Source organism: Meleagris gallopavo, chromosome 10, assembly GCF_000146605.3.
Source record: "Meleagris gallopavo isolate NT-WF06-2002-E0010 breed Aviagen turkey brand Nicholas breeding stock chromosome 10, Turkey_5.1, whole genome shotgun sequence".
Lineage (NCBI taxonomy): Eukaryota > Metazoa > Chordata > Aves > Galliformes > Phasianidae > Meleagris > Meleagris gallopavo.
Genome location: NC_015020.2, coordinates 17,849,223 through 17,874,561, shown reverse-complemented (window position 1 = coordinate 17,874,561; position 25,339 = coordinate 17,849,223). Strand labels below are relative to the sequence as shown.

Genomic DNA, 25,339 nt, shown 5'->3' with positions numbered 1-25,339 from the left:
ACCTGCACACAGCAGGGGGTTGGAACTGATGAGCGCTGTGGGCCTTTGTGACCCAGGCCATTCTATGATTCTGTGATATATGATATGACTTCCCACAGCAGGGAACCACCTGGGTTCTTGCCCTTAGCTCTGGGTGTGGGTACGTGAAGGTGGAGCTGAGCTCATGGGTCTGTGCTTGGTGATGCTCAGTCGTTCACCGTGCCCCCAGCAGCCCTTCTCTTTTCCGCTTTTAGGCATGCGTGTACAGGGCTGCTCTGCAAATCTAACAAGCTAATTTACAGGAAAAGGAAGCCCTTGAAAAATGATTGGTTGACACTAAAACATCTCCAGCTTTATAGTATCATAGCGTGATATCATTAACCTAAATGAGCGAAAGTCTGGGAACAGAGCAAAAACAAAGGGACAACTCCAGTAACAAAGGGGAGAGAGACAATGAAGGCACTGCTGCTGGTTTGTAACACAATGCTGACACGGGCTGCTATTGTGTGCTAATGCCATACCATCAGTACGTCTCATTGTCAGTGCTTGTATTGTGACAAACACAAAGCTCATCAATCCGCAGATCCATGGCCATCTGAGAGGAACTCATGAGTCTCCCATTCATTTTTAATGGAAAATGTAACTTGTCCCACATTTTCCGTTCCACATCCACATCTATGGCCCTGCTTCCTGTTACCCTTTTTGCCTCCTTTGTTCTGGGTTGGGCTGCACATTTGGGTGAATTCCTAGCCATTTAGAGGCATGAACAAAATCTGAGTTTTGGGAACAGCAGAAAAGTACGCATGTCCAGGACTTAATGCTTCTCCAAAACCTGCTCAGAGGAGGTGAGCTCCAGCTGGGCAATAGGGCAGTGTGTAGGGCTGCACCTCTGGCTTTCTGTTATGCTGCCCTAAAATCAACTGCATCCCTTTACATTCTGCTTACAGAAGCACTGCAGCTTTTAAAATACTTGTATTGATGGTAACAACAGCAGTTTCCTCGTGGGTGAGGCTTGTGAGGTGTCCTGTTTATGGATGTAACTGTATTTTGATGCTTTCTCATGCTTTAAAATATGTATTGTTTGTTATAGACATTGCTGAAAGCCCCCTCGGGCATGAACTTCTCCCCTTCTCCTTTTGCAATATTTCCCCATCCATGTCTGAATAAGAGAAACCTGGCAGAAGTCTGTCTTGTTTTCGGTTCTCCATTTACACACAGGAAAAGTCAGTTCTTGTTTAGCTGTAAGAGATGCTGTGATATGAAAGCTTAGAAGAAGAGAGCACAGCGTCTGGTGTTGGGGCAGGGCTGGGATGGGTGCAGGGAGCTCCCTGCTCTCTGCGTGCATAATTAACACGCTAATTGTCTTCTGCTGGAGCCACCTTCCACCTCCCTCACTGACTCCAGGGCTCTTCTTGAGAGTGCATCTCAGTATAATGACAGTCTCTGCCTCCCCCTCCTTTAAATTTATTTATCTGGCACTCCCAAAGCAATAGGATTTCCCTTACATATTACAAAATCTGTTTGAAATAAAAGCGGGTGGGTTTAATCTCTTTAGATATCTATTTTTTCAGCACGTACTAACATAAAGGACAGATAAAGAGGTCAACCTCTTTATGGATTTTCATATTGTTCAAGTCATACTATTCCAGAGAAAATAAATCACAGTCAACATAGTGTCATCTACTCCTCAACCATCATTTCATGATCATTATGATATCATTATAAACATGCTTCAAGCGTATCTCAGCTCAGGGATTGTCATCCACAGTAAATTCCTACCTGAGATGAGCTCAAATAAAGCAATCTGCTCTTCTGGATCATATTAGACCAGGGAATGCTCACAATTCCTTGGAGTTATGTTTCTATGAGGAAAGATTAGCCTTGTATAACATTAAGTCGCACTTTGTTGTTCTCAGCTACACTAAATGTAAATCATATCTCACTCACAACAATAATTCAAACAGAAAATGCAAAAGAAAAGACATAAATATTAAAAAAAAAAAAAGACAGGATATATAGGAACACAGTGCTTTTAAAATCTGGCTTGAAAGTTGAATACCGTTATACACAATACTCTGAAACTACTCAGTTACCCAAAGAATTTCTGTGAAATAATTTCATATACACACCTTGATGAACAGCACAGCTGTTACTCAGCTGTCGTAACTCGGAGCCATTGGAGGAGCAGCTCTTGACAGAGGTGTTTCCTTACAGCTACACTCTGACATAGCGATAAGGGCATCAAGGAGCTCATGTAGGTCTGCTCACAAGAAAGAGCCAAAGAAAGTACTTCTGAAATACAACTTACATCACAAAACAAGTGATGCTACTCTGTGTTTTAAAAGGACTTGTAATAAAACTGAATTAGAATCATTATGGTTGGAAAAGACCACTAAGATCATCAAGTCCAACTGCTGACCCATCACCATCATGCCCACTAAACCAAGTCTCTAAATCAAAACTGAATTAAAACAGAACTAGAATGGCTAGATTACTTTGCAGGCTTTTAATCTGAAGCACTGGGGCAACTTCCAAACAAAGGATGCTTTCTCCAGCCCAGGAACACACGTGCATGGTGACAACCTGAGCCCTGTACCTGCCCTTACATATCCAGGGAGCAGCCAGCTTGCTCCACAGCCTGCAGACAGAACACAACCAGCACAGGAGGGCAGTGACAGCCAGCAGCCCCCAGCAGATTCCCCTCCTGGGTGCACTCCCAGCTGCTCCACTGAGCACAGTGCAGGGCACCTGGTGTGACCAGCTGTGCAACATCAACTGCTGCTCTCCAGGAGGCCAAAAAAGGCTGGGGGTGGCTGTTGGAGCAGGTAGGTGTCTTGTGTGGTGGTACAAGGAGATCTGGTATGGAGGGGTGGCAGGCTGGGGCCTGCAGGGCTCAGTGGGTGCTGGGAGGACATGAAGATGTGCCATGGGAAGGCTTCTCTTGGGTTTCTTGTCAGGTACTTCCTAGCCATGCTGTGTCTCTTTTTAGACTTCTTTGGGGTTAAACTAAAATCAAATGGGGGAACAGCCTTAGATCAAGCTTGAGTTAAGGTGGATCTTGGAGATTTTTTGGACCTATATGTGTGCTTGAAATACTCTGAAGGTGTTATAAATTCAACATGTGAGGTTCTTGCTGAGTTTCTTTTTGTACTTCTGCTACGCATCCCAAGTAGTTCTATTGTATCCTGTGTTTCGTACTGTGACCTATGTAGCACAGGCAAAACACGCGCTGGAGCTTCAGCAGGAGTTATTTCCCAGAAGCTCGGTAACAGTGCTCCCAGTGGTGGCGCTCCCAGCACAGCGTGGGAAGAGGGGGAAGAGCAGGTCCCAGCAGCTCTCACAAACTGGAATTGTGACCCCATCCTGCACTGCAGTGGCACAGAGGTGGCCCATCTGGGCAGTGCTCTGCCCGTCCATTGGCAGCTGGGAGAGGGCTGCTGCAGCAGTGCTGCCCTCCCGCTCTGTGGCTGTCGCTTCCACCTTTTCTTGGCGCAGATTCTCTGCTACCGAGAAGCAATACGAAATGAGAGCACAAAGGTCTGGAGAGGGTCAATGCGGCTGCTGATGGAGACTTACGGTGAGAGGAGAGACAGCTCCAGCTCTTACCCTGATGAAAGGCCAAATCCTGCTTTTTCCTTATAGCACAAATTAATCCCCAGTGAGGTACAACCTGGGTTAGTAAGAGCACTAACCGAATCTCCTGTGTACCGAGCAAATCAGCCTTTCCTTCTCCAAACAGCACTTTGTACAGATGTGTAAATAGAAAATGTTGTTTTGCTTCTCGAGGGATCTATTGTTTGGTGGAACAATAATAATAGTTTCCAAATGTATTTCAGCATTAAAGCATGTGTATTTCTGCGGAGATTGGCTTTGCTTACAGGAACACAACCTCTCCGTAATTACCAGGAAAGCTGACTCACTCTTCAAGGCTCGTCTGCGAGAGCCAAGATGGAGTGCTGCAAATCTCGGGCTGAGGAAGCAGCTCTGATACTGCAGCCTCACTGCTTGTGGGGCTTTCTAGATTCCTGAAATCATCCTTATTTTATCCCTCAATATTTCCTGGCATTCATGTGAGTTATGCTGACAGAAGTGTGTCCCTGGGACTTACAGTTAGAGGAATAGTGGGATAGGCCAGCAAAACAGAGTGATACACAGATGTTTCTGTGCACTCAGGAGAATAAATGAGAGGTGGAATTGCTTGATGAGAAGAACGTGATACTGGAGGAATGGGGTGTTTTTCATGTTGTCAAAACTAATCTTCGCTTGAACAAAAGTTAATATCCTGCAGTTTGCATGCAAAAGGCTGATAGCATTCTTGCTTCCACTGTTGCAGCTGGCATGGCTTGGGGCAGTCAGGATGGGTCTGCTGTGAGCCTGCCTGCTGAGCCTGAGCTGAGGCTGCAGGGAGGGAGGGGGAATGCAAAACCTGAATGCTACTTCTGGTTAGGAAATGATGAAAAAAGAAAGGAAACTGTATCCTAGTTGTTAAGCTGGTATCTTTTCCCTTCTTTTGAGGAGAAACAAATTGCCAAATTCTGAGTGGATCATAGAATCGCTGTAGCAATACCCACGGGCCTGAACTCCCTGTGTCACCAGCCCTGGCAGTGAGTTGGTCCTGGTGTGCAGGTTGGGATGGCCAAGGCTGGAACATCCGTGCTGTTTTGCTGCTTTGCGGCAGCCACCCCTCTGTCTACTGCTGTCTTCTGCATTTCTATGAAACTGCTGCATGTACAGGCTCCCTACTGTGTCCATTTTGCTCATGCTAGTCACAGGCAGTAATGCCCATCGCTACAGCATCAGTTCTTTTAGCGACTGGTTTCTAATGGGGCTGAGAATGCTCTTCCCCAAGGGATGATTGCCACACACGGTCAGGCACGAGCAAGGAAGTGCTCAGCTCCTGAGTTTATCCCATGTGCCTGACCCTGCTCACCCATCTGGTTCTGGAACAAAGAGCCAGGACTCGTCACATCTCCACTGGCGTGAGGCATGGTCAGGTGCCTGGTGTGAGAGTCTGGAATGCGGAGGGCAAACCTTCTTGTACCAGGTCAGCGTGGCTCCAGTCCTCTTCCATAAGAGTGGCTGATCTACTTGAGCAGGGTTAGAAACGTCCATTTCTTTGACTCTGAAAGAATCATGGAACTGTAGTAGTTGGAAGAGACCTCGAGAAGTCACGGAGCCTAAGCCCCTGCTGAGGTGGGTTCCTACAGCAAGCTGACAGAATCACAGAAAGGAGACAGTTGTTGCCATATAACTTGAAGCAAGCGCATGGAGCAGTGCCCCACACCTGCAGACAGGACAGAATATGGGAAAGGCTGGGGTACCACTCCCCTCAGGCTGGAGGGATGAGCAGCAGGAGGCTGCCTGCAGAGCAGAGCCTGCACAGGGCTCCAGGTGGGGGCAAGTCAAAGGGCTGCAGCAGGACCACAAGTGGGGATTTAATTCTACACTTCTTGTGCTTCCTGAGGCTGAGTTATACTGGCAAGGAGTTTTTTCTGAAGGAAATGAAAAGCTGATAACTGGTGAGATATTACTGTAAAAATCTGCATATAATGAGTCCTGCATCGAACGAACTGCTCCATTAATAGAAATGATGTCTCAGCCAACGTAACGAAATTTGTATGTCTTGAGTGTTTTCTCAGCAATAATTTATCCCTTAAGGAAGACAGCACAGAACAAGTGTGGTCAGACTGTGACCATCCTCTCCTTTTGCTTATAAACAGAAGATGAGCCTAGTGGGAGGCGATCAGGAATTGCCAGGCCAGGTGTGCTGGAGGATATTAGGAGACTCGTGCTCCACCTCCATGCAGTGACCTGAGGTGGAGCTGGTGACACATTCAGGCTGCTGAGTGCTGTGGGTGCCTGAGCCCCAGTCACTCATAACCAGCCCGGTCCAGGTTGTGGGGAGCTGTGGGAAAACATGTGCCAAGCATGTAGTGAGAGGCGTTGGAGTTCTCAGAGTTTAGGAAATGTTTGCCAGATATGTGTTCTGGTGTTCGGAAGACAGGGAGTGGGACTGATGGAGATGGCTTATTGAGGCTAAGGAGTTCTGGGTGCTCCATTGGCTGCGGTGCTTTCACAGTGGTGGAGAGATGGGCAGCTCCACAAGCAGAGCCTGATCAAGTCAGCCTGATTCATTAGGAGGCAGTGTAAAGATAATAAATGATACTGGATACGCCTTCATACCAGCTAGCTCATGAGCTGATTGGGAAACTTTAGAGGAAGACATCTCTGTGTTAATTCTTTCATAAGTATCAGAGGAAAACTTAGGAAAGCTTACAAAAACTCAGAGCAATGCCTTTCAGTGAGCCTGGCTAAGCATGAAGACTATCTATCTCTAAATTCTCTTTTATTGTAAAGACCAAAGCAAGTCACAATTTATACTCAGGATGCACAGGAAATTCAGCTTGCTGAGAAAATGTGCAAGGAGGCTTTTATAACGCACCCAATAAAAACGTTCATATGAAAAGTGAGATAAATATAAACTTGAATCTAAGGTTGCAGGAGTATTTTTACTTCCACTTTTGAAGGTGGTCCAAGTATACTTCAGCAGAAGATAATGCTTTCCTATCTGCACCATGTCTATCCACGCTTGGCTAATGTAAAAAGCAAGCCAGTCGCAGGAATCGAGTAACAGCTGTTGTCAGGGGAAAACAGACACACAGAATTCTGAGCTGCTAATGTAACGTGAAACAGCAGTGGGTTGTGAACAGTGCTGTTGTGATAACAGCCACATGAAACCCTGCATGATCGTCTGCAGGGACGCAGAATGGAGTCCGTCTCTCTCGGCCCCAGGGGAGCGGGGCTGCAAGGTGAGACAACCCAAACAGCCACAGCCACGGGAGGTGAGCTCTGTGTCACGGGGCTTTCGTGCTCCCCTGATCCGTGAGCACACGTCCCTCCTGGCCTGGAAACCTCAGTGCTGCATCGGTCTGCAGGAAATGGCCTTGGTTTTGTTTGTCTGGTCTGCAGACAAGTTCTCAGTAAGTGTGATTTCTGAAGCCAGGAGGTGGAATTCACCTGTATGATTGACAACAAACAGTGATTTCTTGGGGGAAAAGGCTGAGGTGAAAGTGGATGGTAGTTAATGCCAGTCATGGAGATGGTTCTTAATGAAAGTAACCACTAATATTCAGGGAGGAGGAAATAGTGCTTAAAAGTGCTTTAAAAGGGATGCCTTGGGTCAGCCTGTTTTAGAGCAGCCCTTGGCTCCTAAGAAAGCACTGCTGGGGTTTGCAGCTGGGCAGGCTCTCAGCATTGTGCTGGGGAGCTGGTGAAAATTCTTTACAGAGAGAGTGGTGAGGAGCTGGAACAGCTGCCCAGAGAGGCTGTGGATGCCCCGTCCATCCCTGGAGGTGTTCAAGGCCAGGTTGATGGGGCCCTGGGTAGCCTGGGCTGGTATTAGATGTGGAGGATGGCAGACTTGCATGTGGCAGGGGGGTTGGAGCTTCATCATCCTTGAGGTCCCTTCCAACCCTGGCCATTCTGTGATTCTGTGAAACTCAGAGCAGTGCTGTGCTTGCTGCAGGGCTCCTGCTCCCCCTGGCTCCCCCCAGCACTGGTTGCTGGTTGTTAATGAGGGTGGCGACAAACCCAGAGCTGTCAATGGGCAGCCTGGGTAATAACCCTCCCACCTCTGTCACAGCCGGGGCTGAAAGCTGGTTTATGGCTCTTATTTGTAAAGCTCCTCATGAAAAGCAATTTCATAATATTAGAAGTATACGCAGTTTCTTTTTTATCCAGACAGAATATAAAATGTAATCAGGACTGTTTAACCTGCAAAGCAGTGCTGATCCGTATTAAGTATATTTTTGCCTTTTGAGCACTTGGAATGTAATTGTGTAGCAGCACTGCATGCACTGTCCTGCTCTCATGAGAAGTGATGTGGGTCACTTAGCTGGGCGCTTGGAAGTGCTGCTGTGATCCCGGTGCTCTTGCATCATGGAAATCTAAGTGGCATATTTAAAATGTTTATATATGTAATATATATATGTACACATACAAAACAAAGTTCTGTGGCTCTGCTGAGTACGCCTTTAGAGGTGTGGAATTTGCAGTATCGGGACCTGATCCTCCTTCAAAGCCCTCCTTCCAGGAATTTCTGCAGTGACATTGGATGCTTCTCTTGCTGTTTATTTTCCCATTTCTGGTTCAAGTTCAAGGTGACATTTTATGGCATTCCTTCTAGCTGAAAGTTTTCTCTTCTGATTATGGATTTTTCTGGGTCTTTAATGAAGTAATTTTAAAATAATTTGCTTCTTGTGTCTGTTTCCCACTACTGTAATTCAACTTCTCCTCCCTTTAAGAAATAATGCCTTGATGGGTCTATACCGGTATTTATTTGCTAATTAGAGCCGCTCTGTCTGCTTGCATGGAAAGCATGATGTCAGGCAAAGGTTCCTAGGCAACAACCAATAATCACAATAGTCATTACTTCCCTTGTATCATCACTGCCACCAGGTCCAAACTTTTTCCTCCAGGTTTCCTCATTATATTTAAAGAATAATGATATTTCATTGCTGAAGGGAGGACAGCAGTTCTTCCCTTCCCTTCCCCTGGCGCAAGAGGCTCTCTGGGTGTTAAATGTGACCGTGTCCAGAGGGGATCCTCATGGCAGCTGCTTGTGTGGATTTTATCCCTTAATTGAGAATAGATGTAAAAGCTCCATGCAGAATCATGGAGACCAGAAAGGACCTCAGAAGATCATCAGCCCTACTAAAGCAGGCACCCTCCAGCAGGTTGCATGGGAAACATTCAGGTAGGTTTGAGTATCACCGACTCCATTTGGAGTCTCAATTTAGGAGGGTGTTAGGAAGGTACTCCTGGGCTACAAAGCTCATAACTCCTGGGGACTGATGAATGATTAAACAGCCTTATCAGAAACCAGAGGGGTTTCTAATAATGGGTACCCAGTGAGTTATAAGTCAAGATATTACTAAAGAACCTTTTTTTCCTCTTATAGGCAGTAAGTGAATGTAACCTGGTATTTCAGGGGAGAAGAGCAGCAGTAACAGCACAGGTAATACAGACCTCCTGCTGTGCACTGCGCTGGGCTCACAGCCTATGGCTGGGGCTGCTGGCACTGGGCTGTGAGCAGAGCTCCTGTGTGCCCTCCCTGACCTGGGCTCCAGCAATTCGTGCTTCATTAGATTAAATCCACTGGGGAAGCTGAAAGTTTCTGTTGTCGTTAACTCCCTGTTACCATTTATTCTCCAAATGTTTTGAAATGAAGGTGAAAACCAGCAAGTCATCTTCTGAAGCACAATCTGTTCCTGAATGTTTTAGGTTACATCTGCTGACTCAGCAAAACCACTGCTTTCCCTATAGGACTTACAATTCTTTTCAGCCTGCAGAGCAGGGGTGGATTCTCCTTTACGTACAGAGCCCCCTGTGCTCAGTCTTACTCCAATTCGTACAGAAAACTCTCCCTTATTTCCAAATGGCATGATTGAGCTGCAAGTTCCCATTAAGGAGCTGGCTCTCATCCACACTCGATCCTCGCCTGAAGCCCTGGTAGCACTTAACCCCAGAAGTTCAGCTCTTGGTTTGACCAGAGGGCAGAAAAACATCGCCCATGTTTTGAGCCCAGGTTCAATATTTATGTTTGTGATGAGCAAAAGAGCCTCAAAATGCTATTTGAAAATTGCTGACCTCCAACAGCCACTTCATGCCTTGCATCTGCATTTAGAATGGATTTCCTGAATCTAATTGCAGGTTCAACCAAATGCTGGTTCCCATTCGGGTGCTGGTCTTGAGAACAAGACCTTGGTCCTTTAAGGGGTGATAGGAAAAATAACTTCATATATAGTTTTTAAAAGAACTGTGTAACGTGCTCTTTAATCTGCCAATTTCCATTTTCATAAGTCTTTTCTCCACAGTTATTAAACATCTTTAAAATATAATTTAAAAAATGTAATAACCTTTGTCATCTGTTCTACAGCTTGCCTTCAGCCACTGCACTACTTGTGAGTACAGAATTTCAAATTAAATTTACTAATCTCATGGAGAAAGGACACTTTAGAAAATATTGCATTCACAGTTTATACTGCTGGAGCAAGCTAAGAACAACTAATTCTATCGAGTAACAAAATAAATTATGCATTCTCTCTCCTGCTTGAGCTAGAATATTTCACAAACCTATTCAGAAAGCTCCTCATGTAAAACCAATGGAAAATACCAATTAACCACAGGTTCCAGCTATGGATGAGGAGGGGCTGGTTGTGCTTATTTCTAAATAGCAGGACAGAGGCTAATTATTTCTGAGAAGGGGCTGTTGAGAGGGACAGGAGGAGATCTTCCACTCCTCAATGCGCGTTCCAGCTGGTCTGCTTGGTCTGTGCAGGCATGGCCCCATCCATAGGTCGTGATGCAAACACATAAGAAATGGAGGTATTAGCATTTATGTATGCCTTCACACATGTTAAGTTGACAGAAGAAATACGCCACAAGCAGGTGTGATTTTAAGACATTGCAATTGGAATGTACTGTGACCAAAAGAACCTATTCCCAAAATTCAAATTTTACATAATTCGAATGGCTCTGAAAGCAAGGTGCCAAACCAGAGGAGCTGAGCTCCTCAAATCGCAGTTCTTGTGGTTTCTTTTCCTGTTGCACAGATTCACTCTATGAAATGTGAAGAAATGTGTAAGCCTGCTGCGAAGCCCTGCTCTGCATGGGTCCTTCTGGCACCTTGCTGGGCTGGGGGCATGCTGGCTGTGGTGCCACCCTGAGCCTGTGCCCTTTGTTGTGGGGCTCTGGGGATGTGCCCTTCATTCCAAGTACTTGCTGTCAAGATCAGGGTGCTTTCCTGGGGACGTCCCCAAACCTCCCCTTAACCTCAGAAACATTCCCAAATGTTGCAGCAGGATACCCGTGAGGCTATGGCTCCTGGTGCAGACAGACTTATAGGATTTGCCAGCAGTGAAATCCTGATGCGTGGTGGCCAAAACGTTTAAAACATCTTACAGCCATTGAGAGAAGTGCAGGAAATGGGTTTGAGACCATAAGTGACATCTCCCTTCGTCCTTGCTTTCGTCTCCGCACACCAGTGTCACTTTGCCTCTCAGAGTTGATGCTCGTAACCCATGTGGTCCTGCTGACCCAGAGCGCTCAGCTCCCAGTGCACCCTTTCCAAGTCGGATTCTCAAGCTGGGATAGTGCTTTGAGATGACATCAAATCCACCCAGGAATACATGGGAGGCATTTATTTTTGCCATGATATCATTTAACAAAAATCAAAATCATGCGTATACATCTTTTCCATGTGGCAGGAAAAAAAAAAAAAAAGAAGCCCCCACTGCTTTGAAGAGCTTTTTATAAGAATGAAGTCAGAAAACACAATCCAGCATGGGAAGTCTTCCCTGATGTTGTTCTCACAACTCTTTGATGTGGCTGTCTTTCTGTCCATGCTTTGAGTGGGGGGCTTGGAAACCAGGCAGAAATAAATGAGTAGGAATCAGCACGCTGCAAACAGTGCTTTGCTTTGTCTTCCCATTCAGCCTCCACCTGTCTGGCCTCTGGAGCTGACCTTTATTTAATTGGGACAAGGCTGGAAGGATCATTAGAAAGCATTAGGTTCCCGTGTCTCTTCCCTGTGCCTATTTGTGAAGAAGGCACTGTCCATCTGCAGGGCACATCCCTATTTTGGCCCGGTGGCTGCTGCCTCCCGCCAAGGCTCTGACTGATGCTTCAGAAGAAGGGGAAATAAAATTCTCACACACCCAGAAAATTGAGCAGTGTTGCTCACCGAGGTGGCATTTGGAAGCGTAATCTTCAGGTACTCTATTTTGAATGAAGAGATTTGTAAGAGGCAATTTCCTCACTCCTAGCCCTGTCCTGCAAGCCACCTCACTGAGCTGGGAGAGGCAGAGCTTGTTAATGGAAGGAGGAGAAACTGTACATCAAACGGGTGCTAAGTGCAAGTGAGCAGCTTTTGGGACAAACAGTGCATTGCTGGGTATAAATGTGGCTCTCATTTGTGTGCCAGTGATGATGCACGGTGAGCGTATCACAGGTGTGTGTGCTTCACGCCGTCAGGGCACAGGAGGAGGGCAGCTTTCACAATCAGCCTCCTTTATGTTCCCCTATGGCGGCCTCAGTTCTCACAGAATAGGGTTTTTTGCAGAAAAGGTGCTTGAAAAAATACTCTTTAATGAAATGCTTTGGGGTATGTAATCAGAATTTTTTAATGATTCATGTCATAAGTGCAAAGAATTTTGGCTAAAGTGAAAGGTAAGATTTTTTTAATCATCAACATGCTCATTATTCACTTCCCACTCTAAGCCAAGACAAGAAAAACAGCAGCTTTCTGATGAAAAGGAGAGAGATCCATCAGGTCCCACTCACTTTTCATGAACTAAGAACTGATGTCAGTGACTGTCAGATTCAAGTGATTTTCTCCATAAATCTCCTCTTTACTTGCAAAAAGGAATCATTGTTCCCTAACACTGCACAAGCTTTTTGTTCAGGTTTGCTGTGTATAAAATTTAATGAGAACAGGCACAGAACACATCAAGAGCTGAGCATGTGTCAGTTAGGAAATGTGTGTGTTTGAAAACCTTTTCCTATAATTATCTACATTTCCACTTACCTACTCAGGGCTGATGAGGGGAAGGGGGCTGGGCATCTCCTGGAAACAATGAAAATGACAGCACGAAGTGCCTGGCTGCAGGAACTGTCAGCACATGGGAAAATAAGTGGAACTGGAAGGAGCTAAGACAGCTCCTAAATCAATTGTCCCCACAGCAGTGTTATTTTTTCGGTCTGAAGTTTCGGGGTACTGTTTCTTGACTGACTGCTGCTGCTGACTGCACTAATTGTGATCATCTATTTTGCTCCCTGTTTGCTGTGCCCATCTGTCGTACCCGCTTGCACTCTGACCCCATCCCAGGGACACCGCAGTCTATCTTCCCGTCACTGTGCGTGATGCGAGTGTGGTGGGCGGGCGCGTGGGTTGGGACAGTGGGCTGGGACATTGGGCTGGGACATCGGGCGGGATGCCTGGCTGGAATGCTGGACTGGGGTGCTGGGCTGGGATGTTAGGCTGGGACACAGGGCTGGGACGCTGCTGTCTAGAATGTTGGGCTGGGTGTAAAAGAAAAGAGGTGTATCAGGCAAGGAGAGGCTGAGCAGCTGGGAGCTCTTCTTGGTGGCCATAGCTAAAACAAGGAGCACAATGAAAGGTTAGCTGGCAAATGCTCACACGGGAGTTCTTGAAGGCTTGGTGTTCTTGTTGTATGGATCGTACAAGTATAAAATTCAGCTTTTGTTATGCTGTGATTCATCTTCCTTACTTTTATTTGTGAATGCTCTTACAAAAACGTCAAGATTCCTCTATCTTCTTAAAAGACAGAAAGCAATCAGAAAGCAAAGAGAACGAGCAAAAGGAGGTACTGTAATTTTTAAACGATGTTTGAAGCAATTAGAAGTTCTTCTAGCTTCTTGATTCTACATGAGCCTTTTCCAAGGAAGTCATTGGGAACAAAAAGTCACCTTTCGGTTGCTTTCTTGATCTCCACAGACGCCCATTTGTTGTTCACCTTGAAGTGGTTTTTGAAATGTATACCAGTATTGTGTTTTAAGCACAGCAGTGAATTAATAAAAAGAGAAGGAGGTCGTGCCCATAATTTGTGTTTGGCATTAAAGGACTTGCAGCTTGTCAATAGCATTTGAAATATTTCTTTCCAATCTATTAAGGTATTTAATTTAATGTTAACCTTAAACAGTCAGGGTTGGTAGTCGCCACCAACAGTAAATTAATACTGCTGTTTTGCGACTCATTAATTGCTATGGCGGAATTGAAACAGTAGCTCAATAAAGTCAAATTTTGATTTTCACATTTCCCAGGCAGGTTATGAAGCCGCGTGAAATCTTTTGCAATTAGAACAGAGTGATCTTTCTGAAGCGCCCCGCACTATGCAAAGCACAACTGGCCTTGTTCTCAGCTCTCTGATTTACCGTACTTCATTTATCGAAGTGTGTACATCAGAGCAGAGGTAATTTCCCATAACACGAACAGGGTGCGAGTACAATGAAGCCTAGATGGTAAATAATTGCAACCTTTTTGAGACGCTTTTGTGCGGTGACGTTTTATTGATGTTTCTTCATCATCACTCTCAGCCAACTACAAGAAAAATAAAAGAGGTGACCAAACGCCTGGGAAACCATTTCAGAAAGATTATCTGAGCATTTCTGCCTTCCATGAATTTGACAGAGTGGCAAATGTGTGAGGGATTTCTGCTTCCGAAGGGAAGGCATCGTAGTAAATGATGCAAATTGGCAGGATTACAGAATATAATGAATCCAAAGAAGATTTTAAAATATAATTGGAAAGGGTGTCAAAGAAAAAAAACTTGTTAGTCTGTTTTATCTGTTAGTGGGACTTGAGCTTACATCCTATTAAGAATTTTAGCCGTGCCAGAGAAAAAGAATTGAAATGTAGCGCCGACACTTGTGAGCACTATTACTGAACAATAAACTGTGCAGGGGTGACTGCAGAAGATTTGTCACGGGTTTTTCATTGTTCTTTAACTCCTAAGGGAAGAGAAAATCTGTTTCTTAGAATTTTTTTCTCTGCATTTTGACTTCTGCATTTCCTTATGCTAATCAGACTTGCGTGATGTGAAGTATGATTATGGAGAGTGAATTACCGCTTTAAGCCACTCCGTCTCTCGCCTGCAGGAAGCAGTGCTAACGAGCAGCACCGCACGGCCTGGCAATGAAAGTGGCACAGCCTGCAGCCCCTGCCCCACTGCTCTGTGCTCACCCACACAAAGTGCCCCTTCCCTCTGCAATCTTCCTTCTTGCGTCACCAGAAAAGTGCACCATCATTCCCTCTCCTCCTCCTTTTTCCCAGCACCCACCCTAAAACTGTATAGAAAACCTGTCCAGAAAACAGGCGATGCCTCCTAGGAAAGTGAATAAAGACACGGGGAGCCCCAGGCTGAAGCTCTGCGTGCAGCAAAGGTGGATCTGTGCCCTGAGAGCACATCAATGGTGTCACCATGTCACTGTGACTAGGGTGACAAGGCGTGATGTTCTTCGTGCCAATGCAGCCATTTGGGGTAAAGAAACTGTGGATGAGGGTGGCCTTCAAAAACATTGCTTGAAATGTTGTTGTGCTCTCAGCTTTGGACAAACAGGTGTGGTGTGCTGCAGGCAGGCTCTGCAGCGCCCTGCCAGCTGGAACCCAGCTACAACCGGGGCTGTGCTGAACACCTGGAGGGCTTCAAGTCATTCTGCTGAAATCAGGAAGTATCGTGGAAAAGGGCGACGTCAGTGGGAGTACAGAAGGTGCTTAAATAATAACATGAAAATGAAGGTGAAAAAGCGCATCTTGGAGAATTGTATACTGAATCACTCACGCAGTGAGTGCTGCTTCTTGCAGCACAGAACATTTTAACCGGTTAACATGCTCCAGAGATTCCTTTAAAAGTTATTCTTTAGCTCAGGCCAGGCCTGGGATCTTGTCAGAGAAGACAAACACACAATTTTTTATGGATAATATTGTTATAGAGTCTGCTATGACAGAGCAGCAAAGCTGGATGGTAGCTCATACAGGGCTCAATGTACACCTGTTGATGCTAGCAGCTACTCTGAACACAAAGCTGGACGCCCTTTTCCCAGCAGGTTTGGAAATAGGGTTTGCAGTCTGTAAGAACAGGTTGGTTGGCTCCTGTCATGCCCACTGTTTCTCCCAGCACAGACCCAATAACAAGGGAAAGGCCAGAATGGTTGCACTATTCCCTCCTTGGCCTTGGAGGAGCTGCCTGAAGCTCCTTTCTGATGCTCATAGGAAAATACAACTCTGAAAAGAAAAAGTGAGACCTGTCATCAGACCAAACTATTTCATAAGACTTGAATCTATTCTCACTGTTGTTTGCCAAGGGCAGGAACCTTGCCCATGGTCCTGAGGCTGCTGCTATGTGACAGCTGTGCCTGGCACCTCATGGGCATCAGGAAAAGCCCAGGTGAGACCAGCACGAGTTTCACTGGGAATAAAAACGAAAATGAGATAAACCTTTAAAACAGTGAAGCGAGAGGAAACCGATGGTCAGCGAGCCGGCAGAAGCTTTGACTTGTAGGGATCTTTACCCCAGTCATTTGCAATAGTTGAGATGGTGAGTGTGAATTAGTTTGTAGGCCTGTAAAAATTAACTGTCTCAGAAAATAAAAATGCCATGTACTTAATAGAGAAAACTCTGAACAGGGAGATGATGGTACTGTGATGCTGCCTTAGCAGCAGCTGATGCCATTGCAATCCAATGTTATTGGACCATTGTATCTGTTTAATGAATGGATGCATTAGTTGCCTATCAGGCTATTTTGGAAATATTCTAGACATAATTCCTGACAGAATTGCCATAATTATTGCTTTTGTCGTGCGTTCGTTTGTTCGTAATTCTGCTCACTGTATGTAATTCCGGTTCCTTTCCAGCACAAATCTTGGAAAGAGTGGAAAGAGAGAACACAGGATGTTGGAAAACTCTCTGCAGCGTTTCTGTCATGTTGTGTGGGGAGAAGCAAAGACGGGCATAGCAAGAAGGAAGATCTGGATGATGTTCATCAGCTTTGGGCAACATCAAACCTTTCAATGAGCACAAGTCTTCAAATGACATCGAGTGAGAAACAAGCATTTGGTCCATGTAAATAGATCAACATCACAAAAGTCTTCATGAAGAAACGAGGGTAAGAGAAGTGTAGAAAGAGGTGGAACTGGCTGAGGGTGGTGACGGTGAACATGAATGTAGCGGGAGGAAAGCAGCTCTCAAGGCAGTGACAGCGGTGTTTGTGGGGCTGGAGACAATGAATCACGGTGGGATGATGAAGAATCTTCCAATCGGTGCCGCAATGCTGTTCTGCACCCACTGGGGCAGGGGAGCGCAGGGAAAATTTGGGCTTCGTGGGGGCAATTTGTTCCCTTGTGTTGAACCCTTAATTCCAACAAGAAAACACATATGCTGTAATACCAAAAGAAACTTGTATCAAAGTATAATTATTTCACTTTTTCTTAAATGGTTGGGTTGCAAATAGGCCCAGGCCTATTATTCCTGCTGAAGAGGTTGGAAAAATTAATGCCTTAAAGCCAACTTTAACTTCAGTGCATAATATGCAAAAGCAATATGTAAATGAGTATGTAAATTGCTTAAGTGAAAAAGGTAACAATATAAAGTTAAATTTGACCTGGCTGTCATTTGTTATGAGTGACGGGTAACATTATTAATACACCATCAAATTTAAATGGTAGTAATATTTATTCATTGTGTCTTTACTTCTGAACCACCTACTACACCAGGTCTTTAGCTCTGAATTATCTAAGACTGTAATCATTTCTACAGAGCACGGTAAACCGCTCGGACTGTAATTAGTGTTGTAACTGCTGCCTTGGAAAAGTGACAGCAATAAGCACTGTTGCTGTTTTTAAAGCAGATCAGGAAAAATGATCTGATCTACTGCAATCAGTTCTGCTCTCAGTGATTTCTGAGTACCTTACGAATCAGAAAATAATTCCAAGTATGCTGTCACGTATTCTGCTGTAGGGCTTGTTAGCCACAGGGAGCTCCTGGTGCTGTCCCCACATGGGGCTCAGCCGGGGCAGCAGGTTGGCTTTGGGTTCAAACCAGTCGCTCACTGCCGACTGCCTTCTCACTTCCCCTCCTGCACAGCAGCAAGGCTCGGTAAGCTATCGTGGATGGAAGTATGCTGCTTATGCACAGAACAATGAGCAGCAGATGCCCATTGATAATGGTAGTGTTGGTGCACAGGCTGCGTTGGAAATGTTTCTCGAGTTGCTGAAGATGCAGAAAAACGTGTATTTCTTATTTGAATGAGTTTTACCTTTTTATCTAGAGACGGTGTAGAGCTGAGGAGTCTCTCAAAAATGCCAAGAGCCCGAGCAGCACCATAAATAGAATCCTGAATCAAATGTAAATTAAGCTTTCTGCTGCAGTTCTGCAATAATCCATCCAAAGAGGAGCAGAAGCTAAAAACTATAATAACAATGGGATAAATTATACAGTCCCACGATTTTCCTAGCGCTGTTGTTAGCATAACACTAGATTGATGTTGTACCTACTTTTATTTTTTTGCTGCTGGAACAGTCTTTGTCAAAGCAAGGAGGCATATGGTTTTTATTATCTAATGTATTTTGTGCAGTATGTGGAATGCTGCATTCATCTGACCTTTTCAGAATTTTTCATTTCCTTGGGCTGGTCACCCTGGTCCTTTGCAACAGGTTGGACTCCTCTTTTAATAGGAAAAGGAGGAGAGCAATGGTCAACCATTCAAAATACTGAATATTAAAAAGGTCAACAGAGTGTGGCACAGCAATGAGAAAATGAGACAATGCAATGCCAGATACCTCACTGCAGTAACAAAAATTGTTGCAAGAAGAGAAAATGTCACAACACAAATCTATTTTTGGGGAGGGATGGGGCCTGGTGTGCATCTGTCCTCCCTGCGCAGTTACAGCCACGTTTGTGCAGGCTGCACAAAATCTTGGGCAAAATGAGGTCGCTGGTGTGCCAGCCAAAGATATTTCCTAGTGATCAAGATACAGTTGTGCAAATTATGCTGGGAAACATGGGAAATATACAAGTTCTGGATTGTTTTGCATTTCCTTTTCTTTGTGCACTGTCTTAAGAATGACTGTTTCCCGGAGCTCAGAGGCAAACCTGTTTAATGGCTTGTCCTGTTCCTGCTTTCAGGAATATGCCCACTACAAGCAGCTCCATGGAGGTCCTTGTCCTGGTCCTGCCTTCTGAACATGGGCCCATAGAGCCCACTGATGGAGGAGGTGACCACCTCCTCCGGAATGATCCGGGCAATGTACCTTCTTGACCGCACCTGATGGACACGTGGTATTCTTCAGCAGGCTGCTTTCCTTGATTGGAATTATTTTTCTCTGTATTAATATTCACCAGGTTTTCATTTTCCATTTACAACATTTGAGAACCAAGGTGGCGTTTATAAAAATCCACTTGTAAAATTTGTCAGGCTGATTGTAAATGCACAAACAGGGTTTTTTACGTGTTTCCAGAGAGAAGTGCTATGGTAACTATTTATTTTGCCTTGGAAGGATAAGTCAGTATGTGATAAACATAGATCTGAGGTGCCTGTCTGGCTGCACCCTCACTTGCAAATGGAAGCCCATGGCTACAAGGGATTGCTATTTTGAAAATCCAAGCCCCAGAATTAACATAAATAAGCTACAATTGAAAATGAGATTTCTTCCCACCTGAGGCAGGAAGAATTAACTTGCAGGAATCCTATGTAGCAACAAAGGCACTTCTCCTTTGTGTTCTCAGAGAAAGAAACAGCATCACAAATAAGTTAGATAAAGACATCCCAGCCAGTGTGGTTTTATTACAACGTAATGGGATTGCACTGTAGGGCTACGACAGACCCAGCACTTCTTCAAGTGCGCTTTAAGCTTGGCTGCTTATATTTCCACTCGGGCAGTTATAGCTTCCAGACATCCTTGATGGAGGTCATATCTTGTCATCATTTGCATGCACAACTCCTACCGTCACCAGTGAGGCCTGAGTAAAATGGAATGGCACGAGCAGCCCCAAATTTGGCCTAACAACTTGGCAAACCGGCGTAATCACAGCTCAGTTCATGCTTCTGAGCAAGTGCCATATGCAGCTGCCTCTTAAAAGCAAACAAAAAATCCCAGCAGCACGAGGTGCCTCCTGTTCCCACCTCTGGAGCAAACCTGCTGGCGTGAGCCCAGCCCGAGCAGCAAGTGGTGCTAACAGCATGCTTTGGTAATGCTGGGCACACAGAGTGACTTGGCAGGTGGTAAGATCAAAATCATCAGCAGAAGAGCTGCTAAAAGCATCCCAGCTGCCCAAGGCCACTCTTACTGGGAACCGTGACAGAGCTGCACTGGGTGTTGTATGAAAGTTGGATGTGAAGGGCTCTTCCTCGTGACTTCAAGAAGTAAAACGGTAACCAGGTGGTTAGGAAAAGACCAGATTAAGTTTGAAACGTGCCTGCCCTCACTTGTGTGGAAGACAGCCTGGACCAGGCCCATACGCCCTGCCTTTAGGGACTGAAGGACCACATGGCACTGGTGGAGACCAACCAGAGCTGGCAGAGCTCAGGGTCAGTGCTGTGGGATGTTTCAGGAACAGCATTCCCCAAACTGCTGAGTGCAGCAGTGTTAATTCTCCTTGCTATTCTAGCCTGCATTAGTGGGTCTTTAGGTGCTTTTACATTGAGTGCACTTAGCAGTGGCTGTAGGTTCTCCAGCACAGCACTGATAACAGCCGTACAATCCCCAAAGCATTACAACAGCAATCAAAAAGGAGTGTGCAGGTTTCACAGAACACAGCCAGCACTTCAGAGCCCACACGCATACTGACGATCAGAACACGCACAGCCCGAGCTCTTCCTGCACTGCACTGAGCCCCTGCTGACCCAAACCTGGAGGGTAACGGCACAGGTGCTTCTAAAACACAGTTGTAGGAATCCAAAACAGTGCAGTTTACACCACCGCAAAAAGTTTAACTGTATAGATCCAAGCAGAAAAGAGCAAATGGCTTCCGATACGATCACTGGCTTACCGTTACTACAGCAGAGAGGGAAATGAGAAGATAGATGTGTGCTGGATGGCAGGACACAGGCACAGGGCTGCTCCTGGGGTCTCTGCACATCAGCCTGCAGGCATACCAGGACCATGCAGCAGGGAGCTGGCTGCTATCCCCGAGTCACAGCCTGCTGCCTTGCACCGGGAGGGCAGCATGGGCGGTGCTGCATCTCCAGGGTTCTCCATTTATTTCCTGTACATCTCCCACAGCCCCAGCTACTTGTTCATCCACTGTCAATCCCATTTTCCAGACTCCTGGCTAACACTAAGCAAGTGCTCTTATTTTAGAACATCATTGCGCTGAATGACGCATCCTTCATTTCCTGTCATAATAATTTCTAATAAGCTTTTTCCGTTATAAAAGTTACGTGGGCTTTTCCCTTTTTGCTCAAGGTATTTCTGGTTGCTTATTATAGACAGGAGATGGACAAGGCAAAGGTGCAGGGAGTGAGACTGTGCCCAGCACCACGGGTTGGCTCCAGTGTTTGGCCCTTCCCCACTCCCACCTCTTGCCTTCCCCTGTGCTCTGCTAGGCACAGGTGCACCCCTCACCCAGCCCAGTGCCTCCTGGCAGAGCTGCTGACCATGCCGGCAGCCACAGTATTTTGCAGAGACCTCACAGTCCTGCTTTTCAAATGCAGGAGGACAGTAAGGAGTTTTTCACAGAGTGGATCTGATCCAAAGCCAATAGGCAAGCAGAAGCTTACCAGCCCCTTGGGAGGACTTTAGATTGAGCCTTTCTAAACTTTTCTCTTCCTTCCCTGCTGGATGTTAATTATGACAGCTTGCAAGTGAAGAATTTTGTTCTCAGTCATATCCCAGATTCATTCTCAGTATAGATGAATGGCAAATTATTCATTCCCTCTCATCACAGTGGGGTTAGGATCTTTGGTATACAAGTGATAATATTAATTGCCTGGCGTGTGGTCTTCTGAAGAACAGAAGTTAGAAAGAGTGAATCCACAACCAAAGTCATTAGAACAGTGCAATTCATTATCCGTGTGTGATTATTCCTAATGGCACAGTAATAGACTCCATACTAACAACAAATATCTTTTTACAAGCTTGGTGTTTTCCTCCATCACCCTTTTCCCTCGCAGGAGCTCCGTGCCATCCCAGCACAAGCACCCTGGGGCAGATGGGTGCCCCTCGAGCTGCATGGCCACGGCTCAGGGCTGCGGTGGCACAGAGGCCAATCGCGCCGCGGCATTTAAGGCAAATGCTCGACCTGCCTTAAAAATCCAGAGTGTCACTGATCAATTATAGCATGGCTGTGGCATTTGCAGCTCGCCCTGCTTCCAACCGCCCCGTCGTGCTGATGAGTCCCGTGGGAGCACTGCTGCCTGGCGTTGCGGTGGGACCACGGAGCGCTGCAGGACGGCTGCACCTGAGCAGGGAGTTCTGTTCTTTCTGGAGAGTTGTGCACAGAGACTGGGAGGGGGCAGCGCTCCCGTGGTGAGTACAATGAGTCCTTCAAACAGCTCATAAATCAAGAGTCACTTGGAGAGGGAGGCACGGCATCTCCTCTTCCCCCTGGGCTGCCAGCTGAGGCTTACACGAACATGCTGCCAACAGGAGGCTTTTTCTTTTTTTCTTTTTTCTTTTCTTTTTCTTTTCTTTTTCTTTTTCTTTTTCTTTTTTCTTTTTTCTTTTTTCTTTTCTTTTTCTTTTTCTTTTCTTTCTTTCTTTTATTTTTTTCTTTTATTTTCTTTCTTTCTTTTCTTTTCTTTTTCTTTTTCTTTTTTTTTTTTTTCCTTTTTTCCAAATGTCCAACTTCTTGCTCTTAGTATAAATACATTTCTATTGGTAAGGGGGATGAAGACAAAGAGGAATGGCTTTGAACTAAAAGAAGAGAGATTTAGGTCAGATGTGAGGAGGGAATTCTTCACACAGAGGCAGTGAGGCCCCGGCACTCTTGCCCAGAGCTGTTGGTGCCCCACCTTGGAGATGCCTGAGGCCATGGGTGGGTGCTGGGCTGCCAGAGCTGGAGAGGGCACCAGATCACTGTGAAACCCCAGAACTCACCCACAGCTTTGCATCCTTGCCTTTAACAGGAGAGGAAGAAGGCCAGAAATATTGCTGAAATAGGGGAAAGGGTTAGAGCTACTTCATTTCTTGGCCAACTGGAAAGAAATTCATTTCTGTCCCTTCTGACCTTTCTGGAAGTGTTGAATGAGGAAAACCCTCAGCTGCTGTTCTGTCCCAGGGCTCCTCACTGCGGAGCAGTCCCCATCTCACCACCACACATGTTGGTGAGGAGCACATTACTGCACTCAGTGTCTCTGGGCCAGTCTCACGTGGGGTAATCTGCTCTTGAAAAAAAAAAAAAAACTGGGGATATTTCAGCACTGTGGTCCTTTCTATACAGTAGGGGCACTGAAACAATTCTGGTGTCACAGTGGAATACAAAATGATTTATTAATGCCAGGAAAATCTGCACCCTTGACTATATCCCAAAGCCAGTTTGAAGGTATTGCGGCAGGGTCATTACTGCCTGCTCTATTAGCAGGACCTGGAAATAGATATTTTAACTTTAATTGAATTTCATATAAGTTGGAACCTGGCCTTTAAGAGAAGTTCCATTTTAATTTATCGCAGACCCAGACACTTGCTTTAGGCTCACTGATTTAGCCCTCAGTGCTGCTGAAGACTTTTTACCCCAATTGCATTCTAGCACTGAATACAGAAACCTTAACTAGAAAATCAGCATGTTTTTGCTTTGGTGTTTTCTAATTTAGATGTATCTGTGCCCAGTGGGAGCCAGGTGTCTGACTTCTATTGCCTGAAGTTGTTCAAACTGTCTAGCAGCTAACTGGGTTAAATTGGCTGTTCAGGGTGGAATGGAAGTGTGTGTCCTTGCGAGTGCACAGTGCAGTGCTTCCACACGACTGGGAGCAACGCTTCTGGGATGACCTCCAGTCCACTGCCAGAGGCTCCGTGGATGCCTCCCATTCCCCAGACCCACGTTTTGGGGAAGGCTGCTGTAGGAGCTCCTGGGACCACAGAGTTTCAGATGTGGAGAAGAACGGGAGATTGACACTGGCAGGAAGTGAATAAATAGTTTTATTGGAATATTTTAGCAGTTTAAAATTAGTTTTTCTTTATGGAAGAGGGAAGCGCGAGGTTTGGGTTTTTGGATGAAAACTAGCAAATTTTGGTGGACCATCCCTTTCAGTCTGCAGAAATGGTGGGGAGGTGAGGGCTCAGAAGCACCTTCTGAGCTGCGGGGGACTCACAGTTCTGCCACCTGCCTTCCCTGGGCTCGTGTGCCTCCTGCTGGAGCTGGGCAGGATGGGAACCCCCTCCTTCCTCCTGCCTGCGTGGGGCTGACTTAGGGCCTCTGTCTTTGGTCAGCATAAATCATGGGGTGATTGCTTTTGCATGGCAGTGCTGACTTCTGGAGCATTCCCTTCTCTTTACAGAGGTCTTTGTGCTATGGACAGCCAAGGTCATGCCGAAGATCTGAGTCTGTTCAGTTCGGTGGCACATTCTTCAGCACTGAGCAGTGATGCGAATTTTGGGCTATTCACACAGCAGTTCTTCAGCTGTAACACAATAGCATCCTGGATGCTCAGCATTCTTACAGCTTTCCCTACATTTCTCAGCTGGTAAAGTTGGATTCAGGTGGGATCAGGGAAGAAACAGGTGAGGTTCCGAGAAAACCTGTCAGTGCACCTGCAGCTTCACAGCGGGCTCTCAGGGCACTCCGTTTGTGGAAGGCACATAGCAGCAAAGAGCAGCAAGGATGTATTGCTGCTGTCTATGCGCACATGTGCAGCAGCATCCAGCCCTCTCCCCGCCGCCCTGTGTGGCTGTACAGAAAGGCAGAGCAGCCAGAGGGGGCTGTGCCGTGGGGAGCAGCCCTACAGCACCCGGCTCATGGCACATCGCAGCAGAGCAGGGTTAGGGATGCTGATGATGCCGTGCAGCCTCTGGGCACGTGAGATGTACGTGTTAAATTATGCCACAGAAAAGCAAGTTAACGTATTAAACACACTGGAACTGTTTTTAACTTGTTTGTTTAGAAAACAAATATCTATTCCATATTACATTACATCGCTGAATTATTTATTTACAGCTCAAAATACCTGTGTTATTTGTGCCGGCTGCTATTACAAACGCCAAATTAATGTTCATTTATTTCTCCACTTACGCCGTGGAGATTGCATTATGACTTTATCAATTGGCTTTTCTTTTCTCAAAGAAACTTATTTCAATCCAATTTCTAACGTCATGTTACAGACAAATGAAAGCAGAGGCCCCCCGTATTGTACGTGAAATCTGTAATGCCGTGGCTCTGGAGTAATGCCTTAAACAATCGAGCTAAATATGTCAAGGGACTTTTTAATGCGCCGCGCTGATGAAGCAAGAGTATTAAATTTATTCAACCATGAAGAAGACTTTGATTATCATACACCTCAGCTGTGCTGTTATGTGTTGACCACGAGGAAAAAAATAATAGAAAATGGAATGTGATTAGTTCCTGATGGGCTGAAATGCCTTTAATACACCTAACATGGAGGGAATTCATATTAAGAGCTTCCATCAAGATTTTTTTCATATCTACCCCTCAACACAATGAATCAGTGTCTCCAAAGTGTGATAACGTTCTTATCAATATCTGAATGGAAACATATGGGATGCTGCAATCATTGTGATTTCATTGTTCGCTCCGTTAAGTGAGACGTGCACTGAGCTCCCGAGCCCTGTAAATACCCACACCGATATTTACTTTGGAAAACAAAAGCTGTGAGTTCTTTGTGCTTTTTTTTT

General features: G+C 45.7%; 1 long non-coding RNA gene across 1 annotated transcript; it reads left to right on the top strand.

Annotated features, from left to right (window-relative positions):
- Nucleotides 1-6,665: 6,665 nt before the first annotated feature.
- On the top strand, nt 6,666-19,341 carry LOC104912411. The gene is made up of 3 exons (XR_794655.2): nt 6,666-6,788; nt 16,412-16,662; nt 18,681-19,341. It is a non-coding gene; the product is annotated as an uncharacterized LOC104912411 (long non-coding RNA).
- Nucleotides 19,342-25,339: the final 5,998 nt, after the last annotated feature.